Genomic DNA, 26,884 nt, shown 5'->3' with positions numbered 1-26,884 from the left:
CATACAACCCTGGTGCTGACCGCTCACTCTCCACCTAGAACAGCTTCCTTAGAAGAGCCCACTGCAAATTTGGATGTCAGTTAAGTCTCATGTTCTGTGAATTTCTCCCCAAACTGAGTCAAAGCTATTTTGGCTTTTCCAGTGTTCCCAATTTGTGGTTCTATCACAGGCCTCTGTAACCATGGAAACAGGGGAAGGCATTCGTCCTTCCTTCTCCCCTCCACCAGGCTCTGTCTCCTTAAATGACTGAGTAGCTTGGGGGGGGGGGGGGGGGGGGAAGGAGGAAGGGAGAGTTTGTCAGAAGTATATTCCCACATTCTATTATTCAGTCCAGAGTGGAGGGGGAGAAGGGGGAGGTAAGGTTTGATGTGACAGGTGTCCAGTTTCTTTTTTCCTCTCTGAGACTCATATAGAACTGATAAACATGCACTGAACTGGGGTTTTTGCATGGCGGTTTTTCCCAGGGCACCCGAGCCTCAGGTTAGAACACACACCACTGTTTTTTTTTTTAATCAATGTGTCCTTAGGGTGGTGTACCATGAAGAAGCGGCCATGCTGGAACGCAGGGTGCCTTGTTTGTTCAGACATAGGGCAGAGAAAGCACATTAAGGATATGCATTGCTGTCTCATGTTAGGCTGTCCTAGAAAGGGCCTTCCTTTTTCTCACTTGTTTAACATGTGGTATAGGTAATAGGCCTCCAAGTGACATCCATAACAGCTGTGAGCAGGAACAAAGTCATACTGCCACACTAGTGTGAATTCTGATGTGACTGCGTTTGCATATTGAATTTAAATTTATCTGAATAGATGGAGATGTAGGATGTTATATAAAGGAAGGTATATCCTGCCTTAATAGCAGCTCTGTACCCTGATTTCTCTTCATGCTCCCTGGTGCTGCAACTGTAATGATCTTCTCTCCTAGACAGCTAGCTCTGTGCCTGGTTAGATGAGATCACGCTATGCAGCCACTGTTATACCTTCTCTCCTCACAAACCAGAGACAAGTGTGCAACAGAATTCACAGATTTGTTGGCATTTGATTTAAATTCACTGTGCATTTTATTTGCTTTGGTCCCACCTCCCACAAATAACTAAACTTTATTTTATTATTTTTTTTTATTAAGTTTAATCATTTATACAGGTTGACAAACAAATCATACTTGTTGAAACACAGAAAGAAATTAACATAAAGCATTCTTGAACCTAATTCGGCTCCAAAGGTAACAATATTACACTTCCTTAGACCGCAATATATGTAGAAAGAAGGGGGGAGTGTTTAGAAATAATAAACAGAAGAAAAATCCTCAAAGAGAGGACAAAAATATCCATTATAGTGGCTTAACGTCTGTTATTACCTTGTTATTTCTTTATAGCATTATTCCTTATTTAAGCTTTTCCTATCTACAAAAATCTGCAATTGATTAGAATCATAGAAAATATACTTATTTCCCAAATATTTTACCACACATTTACAAGGATAGGCTAACAAAAATGTTGCACCCATCTCTCTCACTTTGTCCCGCAATAACAAAAACTGCCTTCTCCTCTCCTGTGTAGCTCTAGTAACATCAGGGTAAATCCATATCTTTTTACCATAAAATGGTTTCATTGAGTTCTTAAAATAAAGTCTCATCAAGGAGCTAAGATCTTGGTCAAATATTAAGGAAACAATTAATGTTCCGCGTGTCTCCACCTCAGTAATCGATTCTTCTAGAATTGCTGTTAAATTTTGAAGATCTATTTCATTTCCCACTCATCCAGGAAGCTCTTTTTTTTTAGGTAACGGCAAGTAATAAACTTTATTGCAAGGAGGAATAGCTTGTGGAGATATACCTAGATTCTCCATTAGGTATTTTTTAAATAAGTCTATTGCTATTATTCCTGGAACTATTGGGAAATTCAGTAACCTCAAAGTGAGTCTTCTATTGTAATTTTCTAAGTTTTCTATTTTTTTATGAATCAGAAGTTTATCTTTTACCAAGGAGTCTGTCGCATTTTTTACCGATTTAATCTGCTCCTGATTCAATGAAATTTTTTCCAAAGTCTCAGAGCGTACCTTTTCCAAGGAATCCGTTAATGAAGTCATCTGGTTAACTATTGAAGTGGTCTCTTGTGCAGATTTATCGACAGTACTTTTTAAATCTTGAAGGACCTTCCATATCGAAACCAAAGTTATTTCCCTAGGCGAAGCTTCTTCCACGTTTTTCTCCTTACCAGAATCAAGGGATGCACTGCCAGGCTGAGGGTTTCCGTTGGCGCCTTCCGTCTCGTCTAACCCTCCTTGCTCTCCCCTTGATTTGGCAGGACATGGAGGTGGAATAATACCCGGGGGCGACAGCGTGGTATCCAGGCCCTGAATCGCCAATACTTCCATGTCGGCGTCCAATGCGGGTCCCGCTCCTCCGGTCGTACAAGGCTGAGTCACCACGTAGCGCTCTAACGTTTGCTGCACTGGAGAGGAGGTTCTGGCTGCCGGCAGATAGCCTTTCGTTACCCCCTTTCTTTTCGTATGTGGCATCTCAGGAAACAGTGATTTCAGCAAACAAGCATCCAAAAGCAGCACGAGCGTTAGCGTGTGTGTTAGATCGCCATCTTGTCACGCCCCCTTCCCCCTCACTGGTCTTAAAGCCTAAACTTTATTTTTAAATAATAATAAAAAAGGCTCCACTCTCACCATGACCACATCCATCACCCTTATCATAGACCCCTACACAGCTTGGAGTGATGCTTATATTGGCCATCACCATTTTGGATGACTGTACTGTCAGAGTGGGAATAACTGGGGATCACTTCTGCCCCATTTCCACCCCAAAGAATGGGGAAAGTTCCTGGATGGGGTTTGGAATATTCGTGGATGTGGGCAAGCTCAGTACAGGTGAGGGATCTTTTGTTTTTGTTGTTTTAAAATTGTGCTGCATTTCATTTTACATAAATAAAACCAAGAATATAGAGAAAAATAAGTGAAAAATTAAATGAGAAGGAAGTGGCATGTTTTGTTTTAAAGCCTTATATGGTCTTTGTCCATTTTCTGTAATTCAACTCTTATCGATTCCTTTATTTAGATTGGGTCCATGTTTTTATTCAGTTTTAAGTTTAGTTTTCCCAACATTGAAAGGAGTTTTGCTGAAACGATTTCATAAGAACTCATTTTGTTATCAATCGAGTAAGATTTGGAACTCTTTACCTCTGTCTATTCGAAAAGAGTCTTACTGTTTGTTATTTAGAAAATTATTGAAAACCCATCTCTTTGACAAATATTATGGTATAGAAAAAAAGTTATTCTTCCTTTATCTCTCTCTCATTATAATGCTGTCTTTTGGTATTGTGATGTGCTTTGATTCCTATGGATATAGGCAAGATACAAAGGCTGGAATGGAATGGAATATTTTTTCAGATCACAAGTCTGCATTGGATGTGGTGTATGTGGATTTCAGCAAATGCTATTATACTGTCCCACATAGGCTCATAAATGAGCTGAATGGCCTAGGATGGAGCCCAAGGTGGTGGACTGGATCAGAAACTGGTTGAAGCATAGACACAGAGAGTGGTGATAAATTTAATTCACTCTGAAAAATGGTGATGAGTGGAACGCCTCAGGAATCGATCCTGCGGCTGTTGCTGTTCAATATGTTCTTGAGCAGTATTGCTTCATTTGGGGGGAGGGGGATGGGACTTTCACTACCTCCATTTGCAAATCTTTCTCATGCATATTCATTTTGGGTATCTTATCCTGAAAACCTGACTGGCTAGGTGTATCCTGAGGACTAGGTTGAGAACTCCTGCCCTAGAGGAAAGGTGAGACAAGATAAATAATAAGAATAATAAAAGTTAATATTAATAACTTAAACTTGATATGCTCTTAATTAGGTAACCAGTGTAGTTTAGATAATGAAATATTTGTGTTGGCTCTTTGATGACTTCCTGTGGCCACCCTAGCTGTGATTCTTTTCAGTAGTACAGACTAGGGGACATACATTGAAACTACCTAGTTGGCAGATTTCAAACAAATTGTAGAAAATTTCAGTCAGCACATAAACTATAAAAACATAAGCATAGCCATACTGGGTCAGACCAATAGTCCATCTAGCCCAGTAGTCTGCTTCCAACAATGGTCAATTCAAGTCACAAGTACCTGACAGAATCCCAAATAGTAGCAAGATTCATGCTACTGATCCCAGGGACAAGCAGTGACTTTCCCAATTTCTATCTCAATAGCAGATTATGGACTTTTCCTCCAGGAACTTGTCTAAATATTTTTTTAAACCCAGATACACTAACCGCTGATACCACATCTTCTGGCAATGAGTTCCAGAGTGAAACTATTGCTTTAGTGAAAAAATATTTCCTCCTGTTTGTTTTAAAAGTAGTACCATGTAATTTCCTTGAGTGTCTCCTAGTCATTGTACTTTTTGAAAGACTAAAATATCAATTTACATTTACCTGTTCTATACCACTCAGTATTTTGTAGACCTCTATCATATCCCGCCTTAACTGTCTCTTTTCCAAGCTGAAGAGTACTAACCTCTGAAGCCTTACTCATATGAGAGGAGTTTCATCTTCTTAATAATTTTGGTTGCCTTTCTTTGAACCTTTTCTGATTCTGGTATACTTTTTCAAGATATGGTGACCAGAATTGCATACAGTACTGAACGTGTGGTCGCACCATAGAGCGATACAGAGGAATTATAATATTCTTTGTCTTACTTTCTATCCCTTTCCTAATAATTCCTAGAATTCTGTTTGCTTTATTGGCCACCGTCACAGACATGGCAGAAGATTTCAACATATTGTCCATGATGACACCTTAGATCTTTTTTTTCGGTGCTGACTCCTACGGTGGAACCTAGCTTCAGATAACTATGATTTGGATTATTCTTCCCAATATGCATCACTTTGAACTTATCTAAGAACATAAGAATAGCCATACTAAGTCAGACTAATGGTCCATTTAGTCCAGTATCCTGCTTCCAGCACTAGCCAATCCAGGTCACAACTACCTGGCAGAAACCTAATTAGTAGCATCATTCCATGCTACCAATCTCAGGGCAAGCAGTTCCTTCCCTCAAGCCCATTTCAATAACAGACTATGGACTTTTCCTGCAGGAACCTGTCCAAACCTTTTTTATATATCCAAATACACTAACCACTGTTACCTCATCCGGCAACAAGTTCTAGAGCTTAACTATTCTTTCAGTGAAAAAATATTTCCTCTTATTTGTTTTAAAAGTATTTCCATGTAATTTCATTGAATGTCCCCTTGTCTTTGCCATTTTTGAACGAATGAAAAATGGATTACTTTTACCTGTTCTACACCACTCAGGATTTTGTAGACCTCAGTCATATATTCCCTCATCCATCTCTTTTCCAAGCTGCAGAGCCCTAACCTCTTTAGCCTTTCCTCTTATGAGAGGAGTTTCATCCTCTTTATCATTTTGGTTGCTCTTCTTTGAGCCTTTTCTAATTCCCCTAGATCTTTTTTGAGATACATTAAATCTCATCTGTCATTTGGATATCCAGTTTTCCAACTTCCTAAGGTTTTCCTGCAATTTTTCATAATCCGCATGTATTTTAACAACTTTAAATAGTTTTGTGTCGTCTGCAAATTTAATCTCACTCTTTGTTCCCATTTCCAGATCATTAATATGCAATTTGCTGCCAGAGAATGCATTCAAGCAAAGCTAGTAATTAGCTGAGTTTAGAAAAGGTTTGGATATTTCCATTAACCATTATTTAACCAGATAGCCTTAGATGTCTCTAACTTCCGCTTCAGGGAGAGAAGAACATGGAGTGGGCTTCACTTGCTGAGGGTGTGTGTTTCTTTTTGTCTGTTTGTTCATGTGCACGTGTGGCTGTGGAGTGCAGGGAAAGCCTAGGATAGGGAAGAAAAAGCAGTTTGGAGCTGGTTCAACTGAGTGTTGCGGGTGATGGAGAGCCAGGTTTTATTAGTGATGAAACTGAGCAGCGGGGGTGGCAGGGAGCTGAGTTCCTGAAACCCAACAAACATTGGGAGCCAGCAAAGGTGGCAAGAGAGAGGTTACAGGATTGAATTGCAAAGGCTGAGGGGTTAAGGAAGGAAGAAGGTGGGGGAAGGAAAGAGGAAAGGGAGGGCAGGAGAGAGAATGGATGAGGGAAAGGTGGTAGAAGGGAAAAAGAATGGGTAAGTGAACAGGAGAAATGGGGAGAGTGGAATGGGAAAGGATTGTACCCCCTACAGTATATCCTTCCATCGCCATACACATGCACATATCCCACATAAAACACATTTCCCTTCACATGAACCCCAATGCAACCTCACACACATGCACCCATCTGTGTGAAATCCATGCCCATTATGTCCTCCCAGCACACATGCACACACACACACTACCACCCCCACCTAACCTTAAAAACACAGAGATACAGCCTTAAACCCCTTCATAGTCATTCCTCACAATTCTCTAATACATAAGAGTCTATACACACACACAAAATTAAATACAATACACAATCATGTTTCCCATAAAACTCATTACCTCTTATCCTCTATAACCCCTACATTCATCCTCCCTACAAAAATAAAAATGCATACACTTTCATTGTACTGTATCCCAGTTTCAAACACAAATACATATGGGGGTAATTTTCAATAGATCGTCTAAAGTTAGGCACTGGGATGATGTGTTCTAAGCACAGATTCTATAACAGTTGTGCGTGCAACTGCCATTAGAGAACACTAGCATAAGTCTGTATATGTGCCTAACGTTAGACACTTAGGTGTGTAAATGATAGTATTCTATAGCCCATGCGTGTAACTGTCTGACATGCCCTGATTCACCCACGCCCCTCCCAAGTCTATGCCGTCTTTGGAGTTGTGCGCTCTGGAATTTGAGTGCACAGCTTATTAAATACCGACTAAGGGCAGTTACACACATAAGGGGAGATTCTATATATGGCGCCTAAAAAATTGGTGCAGAAATCAGTGCCAACTAAGCGTATTCTAAGATCAATGCTTAGATGTAGGCGCTGATTATAGAATACGCTTAGTTGATATTTCAGCTTCTAAATCTATGTGCATCCCAGTGCGTAAATTTAGGCGCACTGAGCCATATTCTATAACTAGGCGTGCACATTTCAGAATGCCCACGAAATGCCCATTTCCCCGCCTATAACCACACCCCTTTTTGCCTGTGGAAGACTACAGTTTAAGTATCTGTGTTGGTCTTTAAGGCTTTTAATGGGGAGATTCCTGCTTATTTGATCATTTTTAAATGGAAGCCTTCTTAGATCTACTAGAAATGATCATTTGTTAGTTTTCCCTTCAGTTCAGAATATTAAAGCCTTATGACCACTCAAGGCCTCTTTACCACATCAAGCAATTATGTTGAAACCTCCTTCCTCTTTCCCTTAGACTAACAGAAAATTATTGTCACTTCAGAAAGCTACTGAAGACGTTTCTTTTGAGAGAGTATTTTTAGGAGCTTAAATTAATGATTCTTTTTGTCTTATCTGGGTGGACTTGATTTGGGGGTTATCTGATGTATTGTAAATTTCTGGAGAATGCTTCAGATCCTTTATTGTTACCCGCATTGAACTTGGTGGTTATTGCGGGATGTAAGACTGTAAAAATCTTAATCTTAAATCTGGATCAGGTGGAAGCGCCTGGGACTGCAAATGCAGAAAGGGGAAGTATGCCACTGTTGTTTCACACTCTGTCCCTCTCTTTCTATATCAGGTTGCTAGGTGCCAATATGTGCACCTAAGTTCTAGAATATTAGCAGTTACGCACATGACTGTTACAGTTATATGCATAAGTCTAGTTGGCTGCTAACCAATTTTCTATAACTTTAGCGTGCAACTTGCTTAGGACGTAATGCAAGGAAGCATTCACAGGGCACATGAATGGGGCATAGGTATGTCCAACATTACATGCAAAACTTACAGAATACTATTAGTTATGCGCTAAACTGCTGACATTAGTATTGTATAACAGAATCTGGCACCCAAATGCTGCTATAGAATTTGTGCTCAGTGTGCTGCTTGTAACTTTTGCTGCCCTTTATAGAATTGCCCCCTAAGGGGGCCCTTTTAATAAAGGGTTGCCGCGCAGCAACCTGGAACCACTGGCCCAATGTGGGTTCCGGCGGTAGTTCCTCCCCCAGCACGCGCCATTTCCGGTGCTAGTGGAAATATTGAAAAAATATTTCCGCATTGGGTTACCCAAGTGGTAATCGTGCAGCATTGTGTTCTGCCTGGTTACTGCTAGGTTAGCGCAGGACCCCTTACCACCACCTCAATGGATGGTAAGGTGTCCACCCCCCCTCCCCCCCCCAAAAAAATGGCTGCACAGCAAGTGTGAACTTACCGAATGGCCATTTCATTTTTGGCTATTTTGTAAGCTTTTTTTGAGCAGGGACTGTTTTTCTTCATGTTCATGTTCAATTGTAAAGCGCTGCGTACGACTGGTAGCGCTATAGAAATGATTTAGAGTAGTAGTAGTTGTAGGCTATTTTCACCCGCTGCGGTAAAAAGGGCCCTGGCAGGCGGCAAAAGCGGCCACCACCTCTGCTAGATCAAGGCCTCTTTTACCACAGTTTAGTGAAAGGGCCACTAATTGAGTTTTCAGTTTCTTGGAATCTGATGGCTACTTCTAAGTGACTCAGACTGGCCAGTTTTGGATTCAGGATGCTGGTCTTGATGGATCATTGTTGTGATGCAAGTTGGTACTTTTTATGTTTGGTTTCACTTATATCAGATACAATCTATAAACTGTTTTTTGATAGAATGTAATTTGTGTTAATCTGACTGGCATTTTAAACTGTGAGATTTTCTCTGTCAGTTTTTGATGATGTCATATGTAAACAGGCTGTCAGAAAATGTATCAATTTCCCTTCTCCATGACAACTGATGCTATGGAAAATGGGGAGGAACTTTCTGAGGAGGGAAAATATCAGTGTGTATTTTGTGCTCTGGGGTGGTGGGGGGGGGGGGGGGGGGGGAGAAGTTCTGTGGAAACTGTCAGTGAGGCTGCAGATGAGAGATGTGTGATAGATTTAAGAGAGTTGAATTTGCATATGTTTTGTTGTAATTTCCTGAGGGGAAAGGAGGGAAATCTTACCCATTAAGTCCCTTTCTCTTCAGGCACCTGATGCCTCCACCTGATGAGAAAAGGACTGAATATATGTAAGTTAGGAGCATAGCACTCATATATATCTAGGGGACAGATAGAGCTGGCCGTAGGGGCTCTTGTCGGGTTGTCTCCTGAACCCAACTATGCTCCTAACGACAGTGGCGTAGCTGCGTGGGGCCTGAGGGGGCCTGGGCCCCTGTAGATTCCAGCCTAGACCCCCCTCCCGGCGAACCCGCCCCCGCCTACCTTCACTTTTGCTGGTGGGGGACCCCACTCCTCGCCAGCCGACGTCCTCTCCATCCTGCTCCTGCTGTTGCATGCATTGCTGACGTCCTGCACGTTGTACGTGCGACGTCAGACTCAGAGAACAGAACTCTGCAGATTCTCTTTTACTCTCTGCATTCCTCCTTCCGCCCCCCCCCCCCCCCCCCCCCCCACTTCCCTCACTTGTACTTGCCATACAGTGCTTTGGTCTTTAACTCCTCTCCTAGATCCTCCTTGATGCAGCTTACCTGACAAGATCTCCTTTTTTCTCTCTCATGCCTTGGAAGGGCACAGTCTCTTCACTTTATCTGGAATAATGCTCGTGGCACTTGGGAAACACTCTGTGGAAGAGTCAGTAGGTTGCTGACTGGTTTTCAGTTAGATTACTGGCAGATCTGTCCTGGGCACTGTAATGGGGTTCTTTTCTAGTAGGCAGAACAGAAATCCTAAGGGTCTCATCCAGTCTTTGAAAATTCTTACACCTTAAGCCTTAGGCACACAGAGTCTGCTATTCAAAGGATTTATGATCCTGACTTTGAGAGTTATATTCAGAAATTGGCCTCTTCAAAATTTAGTAGGGCTGAGTGCGTAACTTTACGTTTAAAATTTCATTAAATTCCTAAATTTAGGAGCATAAAAAGTAAGTGGCACCAGGGGGCAGATTTAGGATGGGGAAGAAAGGTTATGAGCTTAGCACCGATTTTCAGCACTAGGCTCATAAATTAGACTCATAAACCTAAGCAAATTAATGGGAGGCCTAGATTTATAATCATAACTTTAAAGCTCCTAAATTTAAATGAGCTTTGAAGCTGAAAACTTATGCTGCTAAGTTTGGCTGAAAATAGAGCACATATCTAGGAGCCTAAATTTAGGTGATCAGTTTTTTGTGTGTGTGTGTGTGTTTTTAATATCAGGCCCACATTTTCTCTCTAATAGTTGTCTCAAAAGGAGGGACAACTGATAAGCACTTTCCTTTGGGAAGTGGCTACTTTCAGGACACCCCATAGATCAAACAGCATTTCCCTTTGCTACTTTTTTGCAGGGAAGAGAAGAAAACTTCTGTCCTGCCTTGGGATGTCTGACCCTTCTCACACACCTGCTTATGCTTACACAAATGCTTCCAGAACACTCAGGTCTCTCTACTACAGGAATGATCCATTATGGCAGTTGCTCATAGTGATGCCTTTAGCAAATGGGTCATACCACCTTCCTATATTCTACACCATGTTCATTGTTAAAAGGGCTCAGTAACTAGTAAAGAATCCAGTTGGTCATTAGACCCTTTCCAAGTATAAAATTGAGATTTCTATTACAAACTCACACTCTTACCATAAATCATAATACATAGTACACAAATAAGAGAAATGTGTACATAATACATGGAAATAATAGCTTTCTTCTAATTAAGGGCCACGTTAGTTCCATCCACCTCAGGTTGGCCATTCTTTTTTATTATCATATGTACTTCCAAGCACATAATTCCTGGAGTAAGTTTATAAAACCCCTTTTATGAGTGGAAAACATTTTAAAAAATTACCCCCAAAGAGGCCCCATATGTTGCCCTCCATATACCTAGTGCATTTTCTACCCAAGCCTGCCATACACCCTTCTTCTTCCTGCTTAATCTCTAGACTATTCTGTCTTGCACATGGACAATGAACTCTCTCCATTGTGCTTTAAACATCCACTAGGCCCCACACTTTACCCTTCATACCATTGATTCCCTGTGCACTCAAACCTGCTCTGATTAACCTCCAGATTCTATAAATGGCGCACAAATTTCCGCATTGCTATCTTGAGATGAGTGTGCAACTAAATTGGCTAATGAGCCAGGTAGCACCAAGAATTGGGTGCTAACAGTCAATTGTTGGCAACAATTTGGATTTGCACATGCATCTTTCTACACACTATTCTTTAAAGTTCCGCATGCAAGTCTTATAGCGTGCAACTCAAAAGGGGGGGGCATGGGCAGGTCAGGGTGTTCACTAAAGACGTGTGCAGAATTACTGAATACCGCTTTCTACAGTTTTTGCAACCACATCCAAAGCGATCTACCTGGGGCAACGGAGGGTTAAGTGACTTTACCCAGAGTCACAAGGAGCTGCAGCGGGAATCGATCCCAGTTCCCCAGGACCAAAGTCCGCTGCATTAACCGCTAGGCTACTCCTCCACTCCGCCTAAATTACACGAGAGGATTTACACCAGGAAATTCTGGCTCCCAGAGTTTGGCATGGAAATCGGTGCTAAGTGCTATTTATTTATTACATTTGTACCCCGCGCTTTCCCACACTCAATGCGACTTACATAGTAACAATAAGAAGAATTACAAGTCGTAAAAAGAATATACAATTTGTAGTAAACGTAATATTAGTGGGGTTAACGGATAAGTAAATTTAACAAAGGAGGAATTAGGTGTGTAAGTAAATTGAACATAGGAGGAGTGAGGTGCAGAAGGAAATGGGCTTTAGGAGGTGGGTGTAGGAAGATGGAGAGGTAAAGATTGTGGATAGCAATAAGGATAATGGTGAACAGAGCCCAACTCAGAGCGCCGTTTATATAATAGCACTCCACATTGATGTTTTTCATCGCCATTATTTGAGTGCCATTTACTGAATCTAGTCCTAAGTATATTGTGTTCGATGATTAGTACCTCGCCTTGCACAATCATTTTGTTTGTCAGTTAATGGTGTTTATTGTTTGGTAAGAAGTATTCTTGGCCTTTATCTACCTAGTGTATCCCAGATGGACACCATCTGCTGACTAAAAATTTGCCCTGAAGCAGAAGGTGTGAATTCAGAAGCAAGGTCTAATCTTGCATCATGACACATGTCCCATGGGCATGCCGTGAACTGAGGTAGGCAGGTGAGACAGCACCATGCATTAGAGTAGGGGGCACAAAGAGACAGAGTCAGAAGAATGGGATTTTGGATGAATCAGGTGCAGGATGAGAAAATCATTCAGTTTACCTCTCCCTTTCTAACATTTAGCTTTGGAGTAAACATAAAATCTGCTTTTTGCTTTTCACCATTCCCTATCTCTGTAGGAGAGTCTCACTGTACAATAGACAATCTGCATGCATAAGAGAGAACATCACAGAACTGTAGGTAAGATCATAGTTCAGACCTATGCATAAGGTTTTAGGTAAGTTTGGAAGTGTGTCTCTGTGCATGCATTGGCCTTAGATTATGAAAAACATTAATTTTTTGGTTCGGGCTAAAAAAACTGGCTACCTGTATATATGTAAACCGCTTTGAATGTAGTTGCAAAATACCACAGAAAGGCGGTATATCAAGTCCCATTTCCCTTTCCCTTCCCTTAAGTGCGTCTGTTGTATATATTTTATGGAGTTTCTTTCTTTCTTTCTATCTTGTTTGAATTATTAAACTGCTTTGACCTGGAACACAGAAATGGTGGTATAGCAAGAATTTTGCTCTTTTGTGCTAAGGTTTTGAAGATATACTATGGAATACCAGAAACATGATACAACAATAGTTTTATGATTTCTAAAGTTTCAGTTCTATTAATATTAATTTTTCTCAACATTGTATTGCATTACCCTCTTTCACTTTAACCCTTATGTTGAATATGGTTTCTCTACAGTCGATGACCTAATGTATGTTACAATCCTATCTATCACGTAGGACTCAATATGCGCTACCACAATGTATTCTTCTTTACCATGTATGTAAGCACCTTAATGCAACGACTTTTGCACTCTGTTACCCGGAAATGGCAATCGCCATTACGGCAAATGTAAGCCACATTGAGCCTGCAAATCGGTGGGAAAATGTGGGATACAAATGCTACAAAATAAATAAATAAAATAAATGATAAATTTGTTTGGTACAGTAGTATAGACCAGTGCTTCTCAGCCTAGTCAGAGGTTTTCAGGATATCTACAATGAATATGCATGAGATAGATATACATTTGCTTTCTCCTTGGTATGTAAATATACCTCATGTATTTTTTGTGGATATCCTGAAAGTTCAATTGGATGGATGTGTCCTGAGGACTAGGTTGAGAAGCCCTGATATAGACCACTGAGGTCAATGTGCTAACATATGGCACTCCAGTATTTTGTAACATTATATCCAAAATGATAACACTTGAAGACCACAGACTTATCCAGTCTGCCCAGCAAGGTATTTACAATTGTAACTGATGCACCATAAAGATTAATTCATGCCTCCTGTTCAGGGTTGCAGCTGCTACTGGTCTGCCACAGTTGACTCCAGCTTTTCATGTCATCTTTTTGTCACTAGAGTTTCTCAGTGTTTTTCCCATGCCTTTTCAATCTCCGGGAATAACATGTATAGAATTTTTGTACGTTTGGGAAGCTTGCCAGGTGCCCTTGGCCTGGATTGACCGCTGTCGTGGACAGGATGCTGGGCTATTCAAAAGGTACTACTGAGCAATTCATGTATCATGAATTGCTCAGTAGTACCTTTTGAATATGTTGAGTATTGTGGAGTTTTTTCTGGTGAATTGATGGTGCGCCGGGCCTACGCCTTATAGTCGGTTAATTTCTGGCTGGCTGGGTGGCGATACTGAAGCCTTTTTCTCCACTTAAAATTATAAATTATAAACAGAATAATAATTGACACTACCTGGACTAGAGTTTTTCCTGTATCCATTGAGATACACAGCGAGTGTGAAGCTGTGTTTTTGAGTTTCAAATTGACAATATTATTTGAGCTTGAGTGCATTATCAGTCACTAAATGTTAACTGCCAAGCATTCAACCACTCCTCAGACTTTCTTATATCTGGCCGCTTTCAGTCTGTTCCATCTGTCGCACATCTTCATATCATCTGCAGAAAGACAAACCTTGACTTCAAACTCCTTTTCAGTATCAGTCACAGATATTAAACAGAACCAGCCTCAGAACTGATCCCTTAATCTTGCTGCTAGTTACTTTTCTCTACTCAGCGTAAGGCCCCCTCCCCTATTCATAGTTTACACATGTTAATACTAGCATTTATACATATGTATTGCATATATGTGTAAAACCCTATTTTTGAAAGCCAGTATTTACATGTGTATATTTGCACTGTATGTAGATTGCAAAGGAGCTTGGTATGGTAATGATGTGGGTGGGGCTTGGACATAAGTAATATATACATGTAAAGAGATGGTATTTGATATACAGTAAGTGCATAAGTAATGCCATACTGGGAAAAGACCAAAGGCCCCTCAAGCCCAGCATCCTGTCCCCGACAGCGGCCAATCCAGGTCAAGGGCACCTGGCAGCTTCCCAAACGTACAAACATTCTATACATGTTATTCCTGAAATTGTGGATTTTTCCTAAGTCCATTTAGAAGCTGTCTATGAACTTGTCCTTTAGGAAACCGTCCAAACCCTTTTTAAACTCTGCCAAGCTAACCGCCTTCACCACGTTCTCCAGCAACAAATTCCAGAGTTTAATTACGCGTTGGGTGAAGAAAACTTTTCTCCTATTTGTTTTAATTGTACTACACTGTAGTTTCATTGCATGCTCCCTAGTACGACTGTTTTTGGAAAGCGTGAACAGACGCTTCACATCCACCTGTTCCACTCCACCCATTATTTTATATACCTCTATCATGTCTCCCCTCAGCCGTCTCTTCTCCAAGCTGAAAAGCCCTAGCCTCCTTAGTCTTTCTTCATAGGGAAGTCGTCCCATCCCCGCTATCGTTTTCGTCGCCCTTCGCTGCACCTTTTCCAATTCCACTATATCTTTCTTGAGATGCGGCGACCAGAATTGAACACAATACTCAAGGTGTGGTCGCACCATGGAACGATACAATGGCATTATAACATCCTCACACCTGTTTTCTACACCTTTCCTAATAATACCCAACATTCTATTCGCTTTCCTAGCCGCAGCAGCACACTGAGCAGCAGGTTTCAGTGTATTATCAACGACGACACCCAGATCCCTTTCTTGGTCCATAATTCCTAACGTGGAACCTTGCATGATGTAGCTATAATTCGAGTTCTTTTTTCCCACATGCATCACCTTACACTTGCTCACATTAAACATCATCTGCCATTTAGCCGCCCAGTCTCGTAAGGTCCTTCTGTAATTTTTCACAATCCTCTCGTGAATTAACGACTTTGAATAACTTTGTGTCATCAGCAAATTTAATTACCTCGCTAGTTACTCCCATCTCTAAATCATTTATAAATATATTAAAGAGCAGCGGTCCTAGCACTGACCCCTGAGGAACCCCACTAACTACCCTTCTCCATTGTGAATACTGCCCATTTAACCCCACTCTGTTTCCTATCCTTCAACCAGTTTTTAATCCCCAATAGGACATTACCTTCTATCCCATGACCCTCCAATTTCCTCTGTAGCCTTTCATGAGGCACCTTGTCAAACGCCTATAGAAAATCCAGATACACAATATCAACCGGCTCCCCTTTGTCTACATGTTTGTTTACTCTTTCAAAGAATTGAAGTAAATTGGTCAGGCAAGATTTCCCCACACTAAAGCCATAGAGTCATGCTTATCTGACCAGCTTATCCGACAAGGCCCCAGTGATGTCACCTCGTCATCATTAAGTTGTTCTCTCCAATCGTGCTCTGCACAATTGTTTTATTTTGGAATATACTGCTCAGTATTTCTCTTAAAATGGTCTGCTTTAGAACAAGCACATGTGCTATACTGTCAGTTTATTACTGAATAATGTTAATAAACAATATTTGAAACGCAGATACTCTAAACCTTTTATTTATGCATTCTATATGGCTTAATCATGTTTTCCTTATTGTCCGACTTTTCAGTTATCCAACAATGGGTGGGTCCCATTTACGTCAGATAACTGAGACTTTACTGTAGCGCCTTTCTGTGGTTATTCTCACAAAGAGATTTACATATTATATGCAAGTATTTATTTTTGTGCCTGGGCCAATGAAGGGTTAAATGACTTGCCTAGAGTCACATATGCATTCCCTGTTTTATAAAGGGAGAACACATGTATGTTAAGCAGTTCTGTATCTTGGGATTTACTTACTCCTGCTCTTTCGCCCAAGTATTTCAAAAGTGCATACTTAGACCAGCCCGTTACAAGAGGGTTTAAGGTAGGCATCCTCTGTAATCCCCCATTGTATATTTCTCTTCAGTGTAGAATTAAAAGACAATTGTGGCTTCTGTGATCCATTAACAGCAGTCACATGTGTAGGTTTGTAAAATGGGTACAAACTTGTGTATATGCTAACACGTACACATTTAAGTAGCCTTATTTCCTTTGTTGACTTTTTCTGGGTTTATCAAACATATAAATGGCAAGTGACCGACTCACCTGCAAATGTGCAGTAGAGACTTCCCTCTCTGTCCCGCCCTCGTGGCAAGACGTGATGACGTCAGAGGGTGGAACAGAGAGGGAAACTGAGTCGGATTGTCGGATGCTGCCGCTGGAGCCTGGAAACGAACATCGCGCGCACCAACTCCACCCTCCCCCCATTCCCGCCGCCACTGCCGCCGCTCCTGCCCCCTCCATATCGGGCCCCCTGCACTGACCTGACAGCACCTCTCACCTCCGTGTGGAAGCGCTGCAGGCAGCAGCAGAGCGATCTGCTGCCTGCAGCGCTTTCACACAGAGATGAGAGGCGCTGTCAGGTCAGTGCAGGGGGCCCGGCACGGAGTGGGGGAGAGAGTGGCGGTGAGGAGGGTAGCTGGACATGGGGGGAGGGCAGGGGGGAGAGAGCATGGTTGCTGGACATGGGGTGAGAGCAGGGCAGAGAGGAGGGTTGCTGGACATGGGGGGAGGGCAGGAAAGAGAGGATGGAGGTGAGAATTATTACATTTTGCAAAACACAAATCTCGCCCGTTTTAACGGGCTTAACGGCTAGTATTTTTATAAATGTTTTTTTGTTTTTGAGGTTAGCCCTTCACTATTGAGTTCATATAGAAGATCAGGGTTCTTCCTTTCAATAATATATCTTTTTGGCAAGTCCTTTGTTTTGGTAAATTGCTATTATATCCATGATGTAGGCTTCTGCTGAAATAAGTCTGTGGCAGGCTTTGGATTTTGGTTTAATACAATTCTTTGGTACTTCCATTGCCACTGTAATTCCACCACCTTGTTGTTGACCACTGCATGTAGCGTAGAACAGTCTCTACACTGTCACTGTTATTCTAAAATATCAATTCCATTTTCTATGTTCTATCTAAAATGGGGCTGTCTATGAATTATTTACTACTATTCACTGTCATCTATTGCTCAACCAATTTCTTATCCTACCCAGCACCTGGGAACCCATCCCTAGACTACTCAGTTTATTCATGAACCTCCTATATGGTACATATCAAAAGCTTTGTTCAAATTCCAGTAAACCACATCCAGCAAAAGTCCTTGGACTAATTCTCCAGTCACCCCATCTGAAAAATGAATCAGATTCATTTGACATAATCTTCCTCTGGCAAAACCGTGCTGCTTTGGATCTTGCACATTAGATTGTAGATAGTTCATTTATATCTATTGAGTAAAGCGGAATGGTAGCTGTCTTAGTCCACTTTGAAAGGTAATAAATAGAACATAGAAAAGAAAATAAGATGATACCCTTTTTTTATTGGAGTAACTTAATACATTTTTTGATTAGCTTTCGAAGGTAACAGCTTCTTCTTCAGATCAGAAATGGGCAAATGAACTGCTGTTGCGCTGCATTTTGGTCACTTTTGATATTATTTTTTTCATAAGGCAGTACTGCTCTTGCTTTCCAGCCATCTCTGCTCCTCCTAAACCGATTATAACCCAGTATAGCTGTATCCATGAATGGGACTCATCTCTGTAATAACACGATAATTTAGTAAATGACAGAAAAACAAACAATAATATGCAAGTCTTTCTCTCCCTTTAGGGGGTAATTCTATAACTGGGCTCCTGGTAGGAGCCTATTCTATAAAGGAACAAAGGTGCCTACTTTCCTGTATAAAATATTAGCTTAACAGTGAAAATATATTCCTATAAGTTAGGTGTGAGTACTTAAACCAGCTACAGAGGTAGTGTCTGCCTAAGTTCCAATGATACGTGCATAATTCATAGTATTATATAAGTTATGTGTGTAAGTGTGAGTCTTGCCCGTACTACACCTTCGTGGCCACCCACCTATAAAATACACGCTCTGTAAGATATGTACGTATTTATAGAATAGCGCTTAGGTGGAATTTGGCATATATGCACGTATGTTCCCACATGTATATGTATCTATTTAATGAATTATGCACAGAATTGGTGCATAACTGTTCACATGTTCTTTAGAGAATTGCTCTCTTAGCGCTTGCTTGCTTATTTATTTTATTAATTTATATTCCACCTAAAAACTATGGGCCAAGTTCTATGAATGGCACCTTAAAACTCTGCACTGGAACACCATATGTGATTCTGTAAACTACTCGCTGTTCTTGTGACTAAAATTTAGGCGCACTCATTTAGGCCACCTAAAACCAGGCCTAAATAGCTTCGCCTAAGATCAGGTGTATTTCATAATAATCCGCATAGTTTTTTGAAATGCCCACAACCCGCCCATTCCACGTCCATGGCCATGCCACCTTTTCAACTATGCACATTAGAATTATACATGCCCCTTATGGTAGAATATGCCTAGAAGGTTGTACACATAAATTCTAATTAAAGCCAATTAGTGCTGCTAATTGGTAATTAAATATCAATTATTGGTATTGATTGGCTTATTAAGTTTTGCATGCAATATGGCCTTCTGGCCAAATTAGCGTGCATAACTTAAGGTGCCATATACAGAATATGGGGGGGGGGGGGGGGGGGTTAAGCGAATTAAGTACATAAGTATTGCCATACTGGGAAAGACCAAAGGTCCATCGAGCCCAGCATCCTGTTTCCAACAGTGGACAATCCATGTCACAAATACCCGGCAATATCCCAAAAATGTACAAAACATTTTATACTTCTTATTCCAGAAATAGTGGATTTTCCCCAAGTCAATTTAATAATGGTCTATGGACTTTTCCTTTAGGAAGCCATCCAAACCTTTTTTAAACTCCGCTAAGCTAACCGCCTTTACCACATTCTCTGGCAACGAATTCCAGAGTTTAATTACACGTAGAGTGAAGAAAAATTTTCTCTGATTCGTTTTAAATTTACTACATTGTAGCTTCATCACATGCCCCCTAGTCCTAGTATTTTTGGAAAGCGTGAACAGACGTTTCACATCTACCCATTCAACGCCACTCATTATTTTATAGACCTCTATCATATCTCCCCTCAGCCGCCTTTTCTCCAAGCTGAAGAGCCCTAGCCGCTGTAGCCTTTCCTCATAGGGAAGTCGTCCCATCCTCTTTATCATTTTCGTCGCCCTTCTCTACACCTTTTCTAGTTCCACTATATCTTTTTTGAGATGCGGCGACCAGAATTGAACACAGTATTCGAGGTGCGGTCGCACCACGGAGTGATACAAAAAGCATACATACATATGCAATAAAAGCATACATAAAATTAATAGAAAACCACATATCAAAAGCAACATACAACCAAACAAATAAAGTGATGTGCTAGAAAGTCTCACATCACTGTGTCTGCACTGTACTTTAGACCACTGGGTATGCCAAGAAAAAAACCAGACGAGTCTTCAAAAGTTTCTTAAACTATATTAAATTCCTACAAAAATGTAAATATCTGTACAAGTGATTTCACAAGAGTGAACCTGCAACGGAAAAAGCAGTCACCCTTGTGTCAGCATAGTATAACTTTCCCAGATGCACGACCTCCAAACATTTCGTGTTCAGAGATCATAGTGCATGTGCTGGTTGGCATACTTTCGAGGTCTGCAAAATGTACTAAGGGACTATCTCATAAACTGCCTGATAAAAATAATGACTTGGAACTTTATTATCTAGTTCCCTAGACTAAGAGTATTTTTGTTCATAGCTGTTAAGCTATTTCTCCTTGGCTGTCTGATACTCCTATCTCCTTTTCTACCCTCTTACTAAAAAGTGGACTATTGAGCTGATGTCTTTTGTTATTTTCACTATTGCCTGTGTTTGTTGGAGGTGACATCCTAAATTTCTGGGTTTTTATGTGCAATCTTTTCTATATAATTTGCATACTTTATGGGTTTATCTTTGTTTTGTTTTTGTTTTCTGGATTGTTTTAGTGTTAGTGTAATACTTGCTATTGTCAGAATTGATTTATGCGTTTCACACCGAGGGCCCCTTTTACCAAACTGCGCTACTGATTCCCATGCGGCAATGCCGACAAAGCCCATGGTCTTTGTCATCAGTGCCACGCTGGGAATCGCTAGCATGGTTTAGTAAAAGAGGGAGTAAATTCTATAAATGGTGCCTAAAAAATTGATGCCGAAAAAAAAGCTCTTAGCGCTATTCTATAAACAGCTTTTAAAGTTAAGTGCCATTTATTGAATAGCGCTTAGCGCCAGGAACTTTGACTACCTTTAGGTGTGGGAACAGGACCAGGCTCTTCAAAACAGACCAAGGACTCTCGATATGTAGTTAAAAACTTATATTTGGTGATGACTCCACATGGTACTGTGTTTCGGCATGTACGTGCCTTCTTCAGGAGTCTTGGTAAATATATTTGACAATTGCAAATATTTTCAGTGATGTATCTTTAATGTAGGTTCATAATTGTTCTTTGAAAAGACTGTTGATGGACTTGTAGATGCCACTAAAAGCGACACAACTCCTTAAATCCATCAACGGTCTTTTGAAGAGCCTGATCCTGTGCCCACTTCTTGTTTGACTGTGTCTTTCACGTGGGACTCTGGTGTTCTTTCCACTTCTGTGGTACTGTTACATTTAGATGTGACCATTTAAACCAATGAAACGGTGTAAATCCCTGTGCCTAAATTAGGTGCGGATCCACTTTATTTTGTAACAACGAACCTAAATTGTGGGAACGCCCACGATCCGCCCATGACCCTCCTATGGCCGTGCCCTCTTTTTGGACCCACACGGAACCCCGTGCCTAAATCTATTTGAGTAAATTTTAATTAAATTCAATTAGCACCAATAATCGCTTGTTAAACCAATTATCAATGCTAATTGACTTGTTATTCAATTAAATTGTACATGCAAATTGGGCATATGCCCAAATTTGCATGCACAATTTTTAGCGACTTGTATAGAATTTTGAGGTTATTGTGGGGTCAATATTCAAAATGATTTAGCTGGCTGCTGACCAGTTAAATCACTTGTTCGGGGCTAGCCATTCATTTTCAGTGGCTCTTAACCGGCTAAGTGCCATATGAAATTCACGGTTAGTGCCTAGTGGTTAGGGTGGTGAACTTTGGTCCTGGGGAACTGAGGAACTGAGTTCGATTCCCACTTCAGGCACAGGCAGCTCCTTGTGACTCTGGGCAAGTCACTTAACCCTCCATTGCCCCATGTAAGTCGCATTGAGCCTGCCATGAGTGGGAAAAAACGCGGGGTACAAATATAACAAAAAAAAAAAAAACCTGAAAGCCGGCTATGTTAGGGGCATTCTGGGGGTGGAGTCAGCACTTTACCACTTAAGTGCTCATATTCAGCCCTTAAGCTTCCAAATTTAGCACATAAATGGGACCACATAAAAGTTTGTCCTATTTTTATATGCTAGCCCATAGCCACTTAAGTGCTGAATATTGACTTAAGCAGCTATGTGTTAGCCGGCTTAAAAATAACTGGATATTCAGTGCCGAAGCCCGCACAGCCCGCAAAATGCTCACTGCCACTGGCTGAATATCGGACCCTGTATTTTTATATGTGTTGAAGTGGAATAAGCTGCCTGATGAAATTGGGGTGGGGGGGGGGGGGGGGGGAGAGTCTATCTTGCTGTTTAGGAAAGCAGTGAAAGCGCTACTGTTTTCTTGATGTTATATTAACTGGGGTTTTTGATGTTTCATTATTGTACACTATCTTGATTGGCATTTTGCAATGCCAAGGAGAGGGTATATACATTTTTATAAATATATATTACATAAGTAAATGAAACCTTTCATCGGGTTTTGAACCACATAAGTCTGCTATATGACAGAGCCTTTTCTCTTCTTTACCATGTGCCTAAATCCCTCCCATATATTCTGAAAATCTCTTTATACTACTCCGATGTTTTTCTAGCTATGTCAGTGGTCCCCAAGTGAGTTATAAAATCAGTTTTAGAGGCATTACTTGCTTCTATAATCACATTAACACTCTAGTTTGTATTCCTGCAAGCTAAGGATCCTAGGATGCATTTAACCTTTTTGTGTCCTTCAAAATGTGTCATCAAGCCAAAATCTTTGAAAGTGTTGCCACCCCACAGATGGAGTTTTCTGTTTTGAGATGTTTCAACAGCATTTTGGGATTTTGTTTTTATGCATTGAGTGTGTGCTTCATTTTCGTTTATGGGAGTGGGGATAGATTTTCTGAATACTGTATAGTGGGGGAAGCTCTTGTTATTGTAGCTGACTCCTCTCTAAGTTGAGTCAGCTTTTTTTTCATCCTAGAGAACTGGAGATAGATGGGGCAAGCTCAAAGTCTCTGGCTGGTCTGCCTTAGGACCAAGGCACCACAATTAAATAAAAGCCATTTTGTTATTTTGTTTTGATACAGAACATCTTTATTTTGATAAAGTAAAATAAACGTACCTTTTATCACTGCTTAATTAAATTATTAATTCAGAGTGGAGGAGTGATCAGATGGTTAGAACAGCAGGCTGAGAACCAGGGAAGACTGATTCAATCCTACTGCTGTTGCTTGTGATCTTGGGCAAGTCACTTAACCCTCCATTGCCTTAGGTACACACTTTTATTGTAAGCCCTCCGGGCACAGGGAAATTCCTATTGTATCTGAATGTAGCTCACCTTGAACTACTAGTGAAATGGTGTGCATTGTATAAAAAGAACGTGAAGAATATAGATCCTACACCCTCAGAATCACTCTCATTGATTATATGCTGATCCATGCAGATAATTTTACTGTGCATACATACACATTAGGTATTTGTCTAGGCATATACAGTAACTGTACTTTAAAAATCTGAATATGGGGCCCTTTTACTAAGCTGTGTAGGCGCCTACGAGCACCCAACGTGCGCCAAATTGGAGTTACCATCTGGTTACCGCGTGACCCTTGCGGTAATTTCAATTTTGGCGCACGCCCGCTACACGCATCTGAAAAATATTTTTTATTTTCTGATGTACGGCAGCTACGCGTGTCAAGTGGCATTTGACGTCCATAGACCATTACCGCCCAGTTACCGTGTGAGACCTTACCACTAGGTCAATGGCTTATGGTAAGGTTTCTGACCCAAAATGGATGTGCGGCAGTTATTTTGTGGTTGTGTGTACGCTACCATCTTCTGGAAAGTGATGTGACAGACATTAAACCACTGTGATGTTTTTTTTTATATATACTAGTAAGAGGTTTTGCCCCTGACGCAGCCCTTATGTGTGCGAAACACGGCCTGTGTTGGGCATTATGGTGGTTTGAACATCATCAATAAATTTTTTTGTGTGTTTTCTATTGATCTGCTTGGTTTGTTCCCATATTGGTGCTAACTGGCTATGTTGCATGACGTAGCTGGTAACCGGGCTAGCCGCTAAGTATTCAGCCAAGATAGCTGGCCATCTCGTTCTGATTATTACTGCTTAGCCGGCATAAGGCTATTTAACCAGCCAGTAGCCTGGGCAGTTAAATAGTTTTAAATATGGCCAGTATGTCTTATCGTCAAGGCCCTTAAAGGAAATGGGCGAGAGTACTTGAAGAACAGAATTCCCTTTCTGCACCTTTGAGTTCGCTAAGGACTAAGGTCTCCCAAAGATATGCCTAACCATGTCCTCTCTACGTGACATCACATGATGTGACACCTGCCAAAGAGCCTTCTCCACAGTAACCCACACACTCTAGAATGTGCACTCCCAGAGAGGATTTACCTAACACAAGACTATCTCTGCTTCAAAATGCAGGCTGTTTTCCCAAGCCTTTGATGACAGAAGCAACTAATTAGATAGTCACACATATAAAGACTAACACCGGCCGCACTTATTACAGTACTACTACTACTACTAACTAGCATTTCTAAAGCAGGACTTCCTTACAACATACACACTTTATATATATATAGTTGAAGAGTTTCGTTCCAAAACCTGTTAGTAAATTTTTTTTTTCAAAAACTAGTTTATACCGGAAACAGTCTGCCTTCATAGATAGTCACAGGATGTGTGAAATTTGCAGTAAAAGCATTTATTTCTAAGAGATATGATATTCAGTGAAAAAAATGTTCTTATGCTGACTAGAATTCTTGAAAATAAAAATGTTCATTTATCCAGAAAACAGCTTTTTACACTTGGGTTTTGGAACTAAGCTGTTCCATTTTTCCTTTAAGTTACTTATGCTTATTAAATTCCGGTTACTCTAGCCTATCTGTTATATGTTTCACCTCCACTTACACCTTGCTGTATATTAAGATGTTTTACCCTCCTGATTACAAAGCCACGCTAACGGCTATTGCACAACAGTGCCGACACAGCTCATTCAAAGTGAATGGGCTGTGTCTTCATTAGTGCACTGCGGCTTTGTAAACAAGGGGGGAGGAGGTTAATGTATGTTGTGTTGACATTGGATATATCATTCAATAGCTTTGTAAGTCTAAGTGCTTTGAAAATGTGCCTCTATGCTATAGTGTGCACTGTTGTTTGAATGTTTTTCTCACTAATTTAATCGCATGTGGAATGGCATTTTAGAAAGCATGTCTAACTCAGAACATGGAAGTCCAAGTCAGAACATCCCAAATGGATGCCTAAGTCACATGTATTGAGGAACAGGATACAGCCTGTTCTAAAATACATGTGAGATGCACGTCCATGTACTGGAAATGTCTAGCATGAACATACATTTTACAAACTGAAAGGTTTGAATTATGAACGGGGGGGGGGGGGGGGGGGGGGGGAGGGGGGAAACAAGGGACATGGACATCTGTGTGGCAGCATAGAAACGTTCATTTTATAAAATGACCACACAAAGCAGAGGGGTAGCCTAATGGTTAAAGTAATGGGCTGAGAATCAAGAGAGTCAGGTTCAAATCCCACTTCAGCCCTTTTTTTTCTTAACATGTCCAACCCTTTTGTAAACCCAGGTACGCTAACCGCTGTTACCACATCCTTTGGCAGCGAGTTCCACAGCTTAACTGTTCTTGGAGTGAAAAACATATATTTCATCCAATTTGTTTTAAAAGTATTTTCAAGCAACTTCCTTGAGTGTCCTCTAGTCCTTGTACTTTTTGAAAGAGTAAAAGATCAATTTACTTTTACCCGTTCTACTCTAATCAGGATTTTGTGCACTTCAGTCCTATCCCCCCTCAGCCATCTATTTTCCATATGTGATCTACGTTGGATTTTTTTTATTGCAGTCAAACAGTAGTAAATGATCTGTGTATGCTGGGCCCTGCCATTGGATAACATTGTATGTTGGATCCATGCCTAGAGTAATAGGATAATTATCTTGGTTCATCTGTGCAGTGGTAGATCAGTTCTGTGTAATAGGACCATGCAGTCAGGCAGAATAGGTGCATACATTCATTAGTAGGCTTAGGGGTATGTTTACTAAGGCGCGTTAACGATTTTAATGCGCCTTTAAAGTTTTGGCGTGTTAAACGCTAAAGCGCTAATACATTCCTATAGGCGCATTAGCGTTTGATGCGTATTAGTGTTTAACATGCGTTAAAAATGCTAACGTGCCTATGGCATGCCTTTGTAAACATGCTTTATTCTTGGACCTATTGTAAACGTTTTGGGGGATAGTTTTGTAAAGCTTTTTCCATGTATAAACTCTGTTTTGCTTGAGTATAAGCACACGTGAGTCAGAGATTGTGTGTAATTATATATGCACCTCATGTAGGTGTTCCGCAGAGTAGCTTGGGCAGAGCTAGGACAGAGTTGTATTCTTATAAAATATGCAGAGAATACACATATACATTTACACCTTGTTTGGATCAGGTATAAACATATGTGAGGAGTCACATACTATTGAGCTGGACTATTGGTGCTTATTTTATTTATTTATTTATTTATTTATTTATTTGTTACATTTGTATCCCACATTTTCCCACCTATTTGCAGGATCAATGTGGCTTACATAATACCATAAAGGCTATCGTCAAGTCCGGTATGGAAACAAATACAATTTGATATTAGGGTCGGGTAAGGATAGTATCTTCATGTACATAGGGATAGAAAATAGGAAGGAATATATAATGTCCAGTACAATCTACGGTTTAGCTGTGTTGCAGAGTTGAGGCATCTAAGTTATGTCGGTGGGGAATGCTTTTCTGAATAAGTAGGTCTTTAGTGATCTCCTGAAGTTTAGGTGGTCGTAGATAGTTTTCACAGTCTTTGGCAGTGCATTCCGCAGTTGTGTGCTTATGTAGGAGAAGTTGGATGCATAGGTTAATTTGTATCTGAGTCCTTTGCAGCTTGGGTAGTGGAGATTCAAGTAGGTGCGTGATGCTCTGGTTCTATTTCTGGTTGGGAGAAAGGCACAGAGGTACCAATATTGCTTTTATAAAATAAGAGCTTCTTTG

The 26,884-nt window shown here is 40.7% G+C and overlaps 1 protein-coding gene across 3 annotated transcripts in view; it reads left to right on the top strand.

Annotated features, from left to right (window-relative positions):
* The window catches only part of GRAMD1B (GRAM domain containing 1B), a 348,426-nt gene that overhangs the window by 227,438 nt on the left and 94,104 nt on the right, over window positions 1–26,884 (top strand). The window lies entirely within an intron of this gene.

This window comes from Microcaecilia unicolor, chromosome 12 (assembly GCF_901765095.1).
Source record: "Microcaecilia unicolor chromosome 12, aMicUni1.1, whole genome shotgun sequence".
In the NCBI taxonomy this organism is placed as follows: Eukaryota; Metazoa; Chordata; class Amphibia; order Gymnophiona; family Siphonopidae; genus Microcaecilia; species Microcaecilia unicolor.
Note: the sequence above shows the minus strand (reverse complement) of the source record. Positions and strands in the feature narration are given on the sequence as shown.